We start from the raw sequence: 7,843 nt of genomic DNA on the forward strand, positions 1-7,843 counted from the left end.
AAGTTAGAATTTTGCAATTAATTTAAATGATGTTCAGACTTTACAATTCATGTTATTACCCTGAGGCATTTAAAGCCATTGTAAATGAAAAAAAGAAAAAAAGAAAAATTATCAGCCATTTCTCCCTTGCACTAAACAACTGCCCTTTGCTAAACAAGTGCTGTGTAACAGTTTTGTTCATTCTTTTGAAGTCAAGACCAGAATCTACTGCACCAAATGCTCATTCTTCAGAGCTGTCTGTATCTCAGCATGCACACAAAAGGGAGTTAACAGCAGGCCTTGCAAGCACATGGTTTTATCTTAACACTGCTAGAAAATTATCAGCTAATTTCTGGGAATTCAAAGCAGCCAGGTCTCAGACCCCACTCACACATGTTGCGTGTGATAAGAAGCCACACTTTCAAATTTATGCTTTTTTGCCATTGTGACTGAACAGGTAAGCTGCTTTACTGCTAAATACATCCTGACAGCCTTAAGCTTGCATCTCTGAAGAGTTACTTTGGCCCTGCTGTAACTAACAAATAGCCATCACTCTGTTGTCTGGAGTAAGCAGAATTATGACTGGAGACAAATCTTATGCTATCCATACCTGGCTTCACAATTAAATTCTTAATTATATCACATCCTGAAAGCCTCAAAAGACATTTGAGAAAACACTGTTGTAACTTCCAGCTGTTTTGTTGTTTAAGAATTAGAAATATTGAAGGTGGGACCAAGATTCTAGTCAGAAGAATCTTTCTGCTAATCTCTAGAGGTAGGCAATTAAACTATCATTAACTCTATGTATACAGCTTTACAAATCAGATTATAAAATACAATAAGATGATGCCCTTGACAAATTCATCAGGACACACCTTATCAATACAAAGACACTATTTGAAACAGCTTCTAATGAATCATTTTGTGCCAGAGATAAATTGTCTCTGCCTGAAGGGATTCAGCTCATCTACGCCACATATAACAGTAGCAACAATATATCCCAGCTTTGCTTTATATTGTAGATAGGCTGATTTTGTGATGGCTCCCAGTCAACCCATGACAGACACACCATTTAGTCAAGTGGCCAGCAATCAAAGTTCAGACATTTCTGCACCAGCAGCCCCTTCCAACACCATCCAGAGCTTCAGCACAGCCAGGCTCATTTGCTTCAGGACAAAATAGGAGCAATATTTGCCTGCTGCTGGCATGGGTTAGTCAGCACAGCCCCACCTAATCCCGCTCATCCACCAAACAAAGTTGTTTGTGACTCAAATGTTTGCATTTTGTGCTTTTTTCTTTCCTCATGAACTGGTAATGCTGGAGGCTGGGAGACCATGCAGCTGGTTAATTTATGCCCTGACAGGACTGTGAGCTTGAACGTGTAACTCAGTCCTTAAGGGAAAAGGACTATCCACTATGATTCCCCCTTGAGAGCTTGGCTCTCTTCTGAGATGCTCTTTATGTTTTGAAAGTGGCACCTTTAGAAACATAGGGCTTTATTTTTTTTTTTTGCCAGAAGGGGTACAGCAATGGCTTAAAATACTATTGTATCAAATGGACCAGAAAGTGTGAGGGAGACAGCACAGTGGCTGTCCCCCTTAAGGAAGGCCTATGAGAAAGCTGGAGAGGGACATTTATCAGGCAGTGCAGTCATAGGACAAGAGGCTGAGGGTTTAAAGTGAAAGATGGGAAATTTGGAGTAGAAAAAAAGGAATAAATTATTTTCCCTAAGGGTGGTGAAGCACTGACACAGGTTGCCCAGAGAACCCCTGGAGATGTTCAAAGCCAGGATGGATGGCGCTTTGGGCAAACTTGTCTTGTGGAAGGTGTCTCTGCCCATGGTGGACGGTTGGAACTAGGTGGTTTTTGAGATCCCTTCCAACTTTGAGGTAGTCTTGATCCTTTGGCCACTGAAGATTGTTTTGGTAGTAAGATGGCAGCTCTGGCTGCTGCTGCAGTGGAAAGATGAATGGAAGGAATTTGAGTGCTCTGCCCCATGAAACCAGGCTAAGGAAGTTTCCGCAGAGCAGGGAATGGGTAACACAAACCTAAAAAACTCTCTTCCATGAAAAGAGATAAGAAAATCATGTGCTACTTCTGCTGCCCATAACGAGGAACCCACTGTTCTTTCAGGGCATCTCCTCACTCTACCTACAGCAGCTGCTTCCTGAGGTGGTTGGTGTTTTATGTCAGGAACAGCTAGGGATTGTCCAGCCTCCCTGAGTTCAGAGCTTTATGTGTAGAAGGTCCATTGCTGCACATGGCTGAGAGTGGAGCACAAGAGGAAAGATGTTGAAAGAAACCACGAGCAATGTCCATGATTTGTCCAGCATTCACCTCCCTTAGGAGCTTAAGGTGGAGGATAAGCCTGCGAAACAAGGTGGCCTAATTCACTACAACAGTGGCACATTCCAGTTTGGAAGAGCTGTAGCAGCACAGGGTGTTACATTGTGTGGTTTTGTCACATGAGTAGGGTCAGGCAGCAAGGATTCCTACTGCTGAGCAATTATTCAGCCTTGAACAGTCACCTCACCTTATTATGGGATGACCAAAGTATTTCCTTCCCTGCCAAGCACCCTGCCACTATCCCTGTAAACTAGAAAGCTGTGAGAGGTGCCAAGGCAAGTACACTTGAAATTACAGTTTTCATTTAGCTTGGAAAACAAATTTACCATTGGGACTGCCCCTCCTCCTTGTCAAAGAAGGGAAGAAAAGCCAGCTGTGAGGCACGCTCTTGCAGCTGAACGTCTGTACCCAACAGGTCTCTGTGTGGTGTGAGCTGATGATAAGACCCAGAAAGTTCACAAGCTGCAGCAGCTCCGCACTTCCAACAACCAGTGTACCTGTATGGGGGTTGCTCTTCATGTTCCAGGAAGCATAAGGTCACCAGCACCATCAAACACATCTGATGGACGATCTGATTATCAGACTCATGTTGCAAAGATGATACTATTTAACAGCAGCTGAAGTTACCCAACCATGACTGCTCTCCAGCACAGCGCAGACAACCTCACACATATTTTTGGTAGATTTAGAGAGATTTATGCAGCATAAGCACTTCTGGTTTCCAGAACAGAGGTCGTTTGGATCAAAGGCTCTGATGTAATGCGGTGGCTTCTTTGGTTCACTCAGCTCAGAGTCTCTCTACAGATTATAAATATAGCTAAGACATTATTAAAACGTTAACTAGATTCTCTCTTGGGGGCTTCAATTATCACCTGTGAGTAGTTGTTGCTTCATCACCAGGAGGGAGTCAAACGGAAAGTACAATAGCAAGGAGAGTTCTCAGCTTTGAGCAGTCATTTTGTTTTACAAATGAACAAGGATAAAAAGTCCCCACTAAGCTCAGCACACTCCTTCCAGGTGGTACTTTCCAAAATACAGTCATTGTGGCAAGAACTTCTTAAATAGATTAACCGTCTTGCATCCTCAGCTAAACATAGCCACAGCCACTGATCTTCAGCATCCTTGAGAAATATTGTATCTGGGTGAAGGTTACTAAAGCAAAGTCTGGCTGTATCTGTAAGAAGGAAAGTAGCTCAAGCATGAGAGGAACACACGTAGCTGCTAACCTACGTGGAGTTTTTCCCCACCTACATTCAGATCGCATTTGACCTGAATCATTTTTCTTATGACCATTACTTATTTTTTTTTTAAAGTATTTATGAAACGTGAACTGTTTCTATTGGCAATTTTTGCACAGAGAAAAAGGGAGGGTAAAGAAAAAAAGGGGGGTTATCATGCAGAACAGGAGTGGGAGATGTTCCACCCTGTGATGGGAGGGGATCGCAGGCATGCAAACCTTCCAAGAAGAGTTGCTTCAGTATTGCTAATTCCCAAATCATCTGTAGTTAGTCTCACCTTAATGCTCTGACAAGTGTCACCTCGTGCAGTGCTGCTCCTGTGCCTATCCATTGTTCTGATGAGAACAGCTTTTTGCCATGGGGGTAGGTGTATCCACGTGTAGAGATGTCGGTGTTACTGTGAAGTAATGTGATTTCCAGTCTGGCTTCACTTGTGTCACAGTCTACAGTCTAGTAAATGAATCACCTGCTTCTATTATTTCATCATTTCAACAGAACCATAAACTGGCACAAAAACTCTTAATTTGAAGGGAAAATCTCAATCAGACATTGGCCTTTAAAATGCCCTTGGCTTTAATGAGCACTGGGGGGATTCTATAACACTACTGTAAATATTTGGGTTAAGCCCCTGGTAAAAACTAAGATTTTTTTTTTTTTTCATGCATTGTCAGTGTGTAGCAAGTCAAATGTAGCAAGGAAATCAGTTAAGAGGTGATTTGGCATTTCAGGCTGCATCATCTCCCATGTCTCTATGAGAACTGTGTATGAGGATGTCCATGAGTATTTATTGTAAAAGTTGTGGCAATTAAAAGATGTAGGAAGGGAGGGAGAGGTTGCAAAGTTTACTGGAAACTCAATACATCAAGGATCTTAGAAAAGGTATGTCCAAGGAGGTGAGCTCAAGCTTCATTCTGCTGGTTGCTAAGAGGAAATCATTGTGCAACTGTTTTGCAAGAGCATGGAAACTGGTAGAACAAGATGCACAGCTTGGGAAGTGAAACTACAGAGATTAAAGAACAGTTTACGTTGTTGCTGGATCTTAATTACTTTTTTAAGACACACTGCTTTTTAAACTTTAAACAACAGCATGAAGATGGCCTCATCTCCCATAGGGAGACGATAGTCCCCTGTTGTGTATATGCACACTTATGAGAACAAGACAGGTATGAATTTTCAGAGACAAACCAAGCTGCACAGAAAAGACAGCATATGGAAGATGAGAGATGGAAAACAGGTTCTGTAACAGGGGCCCCTGTTTAAAGCAAGTCAGGAGAGGTCTCTGTGGCTAACCCACCAGATCTGTGTTATACGTCAACAAAGCCTTCTCTGTTGAATGAAAGGCTCCTTCATCTTTGCCTTAACCTCCATTCCTTCCTTACCACAGCAGAAGGATTTGCTTTTCAGAGAAGGAAAAATCTGAGAACACACTAATTTCTTCTATGGATTCAGAAAACCACAGAAACAACTATAGTCCAAAAGTTAGCTGTTTCTAGCAGGCCAGACCCTCTCACTACAGCAGATGTAGCAAAGTTTCTTATGAAAACCCTGTATGAAGTTGGTATACCGTCTTATGAACTGAATAGCTCTTCCTGCTGACACAAAAGCTAAGCACTTTTCTTACATTCAGCAGATTTTCTTCACCACCAGAACATGCAAACTGTGAAGTACAAGTTACAGTAACATTCTTTTAGAGCTTCCACCAGTTCAGTCCATTCCCACACACATAACTGGTAAGCAGAGAGCTGCCTTCAAATACCCAGGTCATTGTGCATTATTTTTATGCAGGGAGAACCAAGATCACTTGGGACAAAACTGCTACCCAGTTAGCAAACAGATGACCTTGTAACCACAAATTCATTTAAGTGGGCAGAACAATAGATGAAGATTTGTGAAGACAGATCTTTCAGTCCCCCCTTTCACATTTCAGATTTGGTTGGGTATGGATGAATGCCCCCTAACCTAAGTTTGAAGTCTAAACTGGGGAAGAACTTATTATTTCACACTTCTCATTTCAGTACATCCTCACCTTCTTTTTTCATTTCCCTTATCTCCTCCAAAAAGCAGGAATGTAAATATTAAGAAATTGCAAAATCCCTTTTTCAAAACTCTCCCCTTCATTCTTCATTTCAAAAAGCTGATTTCAGCCCCACATCCTGCCAGACCAACCTGAGAGGTCCTTACAAGGTTAGTTGAGTGACTTCAAAAAATGGTGAGGGAAGGAATTGACATGAAGGCAAACATTCAGGCTTGGAACCACTGTAAGCCATGTTGACCTCCTTCCTTCTCTTGACACTTCATTTTAGCCCATCCTAGGTGTCCTCATCGCACTGTTTAAGAAGGATGTTCTCAGAAATATTTGTATAGAAATTGCAAAGAAAATCAGAAGTGTTGATCAGAAATGAAGAAATGATTTTACTGCCCAAAATCTTGAGAACCTAAGAAAACTACTGTCTGAGATGATCTCTTCATCAGCAACCACTCGTGAAAGACTCGACAAATAATAATTCTTAGAAATACTGTTGCTCCTTTCTCAAGATGATTCAGTCTGTTAACACAGGAGCAACTTATTAAAGCCACTTATTCTAAAAAAGTGTTATCTTCCATTTCCCTCCAAAATACTTATGTAATAAAGTTGATTACACCACATGCCTTGACTTTAAATTCAAAGTTCATTGTGCTCCAGCCAACATTGATCTAAAGATCTTGATGGAATAACTGGAGTAGTTCCTGCTTGAACAGCAAAATAATTTTCAGAGATCATGCAGGAAACAAGATTATTGCTTACCACGCAGCTGCGTGGACATTATACAGAGCCTGATGTTTATAAGAGCTTCCTAAGGGCACGTTACAGCACTGTGGGCAAGGATCTCAAGAGCAAATTTACAGATAGATGTAAAACTACAAGTAAATTGCCATCTCAATGTAAACTGTGGAATAGAGCAGTATCAAGGCTCTCCTAAAGAGATCACCTTAGCCTGCCCCACTGCCCCAAGGCAGGCTTCATGGAAAACAAGAGTAGGACAGAGATCTTAAGAAAACTAGAAGCTGTCAAGCAACGTAGCTGCAATTAGCAAGTAAATATTATTACCATGTCAGAACTTAGAATCATAGAATCACAAGGTTGGAAACGACCTATAAGATCATGTAGTCCAACTGTCTTCACATAACAACTGCTACCACTAGCTACTAAACCAGATCTCGCAGCTCCTCATCCAGACGCCTCTTGAACACTGCCAGGGACGGCGACTCCACCACCTCCCTTGGCAGCCATTCCAGTGCCTGACCACTCACTCTCTGAGAGAAAATGTTTTTCCTTATGTCTAACCTAAACCTCCTCTGATACAACTTGCAGCCATTTCCCCGGGTCCTGTTTGTTGCCTGGGAGAAGAGGCCAGACCCCTCTTCACCACAGCCTCCCTTCAGGAAGTTGTAGAGTGCAGTGAGGTCTCCCCTGAGCCTCCTCTTCTCCAGACTGAACAATCCCAGCTCCCTCAGCCGCTCCTCATAGGACTTGTGCTCCAGACCCCTCACCAGTTTCGCTGCCCTTCTCTGGACACGCTCCAGGGCCTCAGTGTCTTTCCTGTAGTGAGGGGCCCAAAACTGAACACAGTACTCGAGGTGCGGCCTCACCAGTGCTGAGTACAGGGGGATGATCACCTCCCTGCTCCTGCTGCCCACACTGTTTCTAATGCAGGCCAGGATGCCGTCGGCCCTCTTGGCCACCTGGGCACACTGTCGGCTCATGTTCAGCCGAGCATCAACCAACACCCCCAGGTCCATTTCCTCTTCACAATCATCCAGCCACTCGTCCCCAAGCCTATAGCGCTGCATGGGGTTGTTGTGGCCAAAGTGCAGGACCCGGCACTTGGCCTTGGTAACCTCATTCCATTCACCCCAGCTCAGCGATCCAGCCTATCCAGATCCCTCTGAAGGGCCTCCCTACCCTCAAACAGATTGACACTACCTCCCAACTTGCTGTCATTTGCAAACTTACTGAGGGTACACTCTATCCCCTTGTCTAGGTCATCAATAAAGATATTAAACAAGATAGGCCCCAGTACCGACCCCTGGAGGACACCACTTGAAACAGGTCGCCAACTTAACCACAGTTGAATACTGTGACCAGAAGAAGTAGTTACTAGAAAAACTGTACACATATCAAGTGCTGTGAGGAGAGAAAGGTGGGCTGTTTCTGCAGTAGCCATAAGGCAGATCAATTTCAGTTTCCTGTTGCATTGGCAGACATTTTTCATTTATCAGTGCAAGCGACACACAGATAT

This window comes from Phasianus colchicus, chromosome 7, assembly GCF_987193195.1.
Source record: "Phasianus colchicus chromosome 7, bPhaCol1.hap1.1, whole genome shotgun sequence".
In the NCBI taxonomy this organism is placed as follows: domain Eukaryota; kingdom Metazoa; phylum Chordata; class Aves; order Galliformes; family Phasianidae; genus Phasianus; species Phasianus colchicus.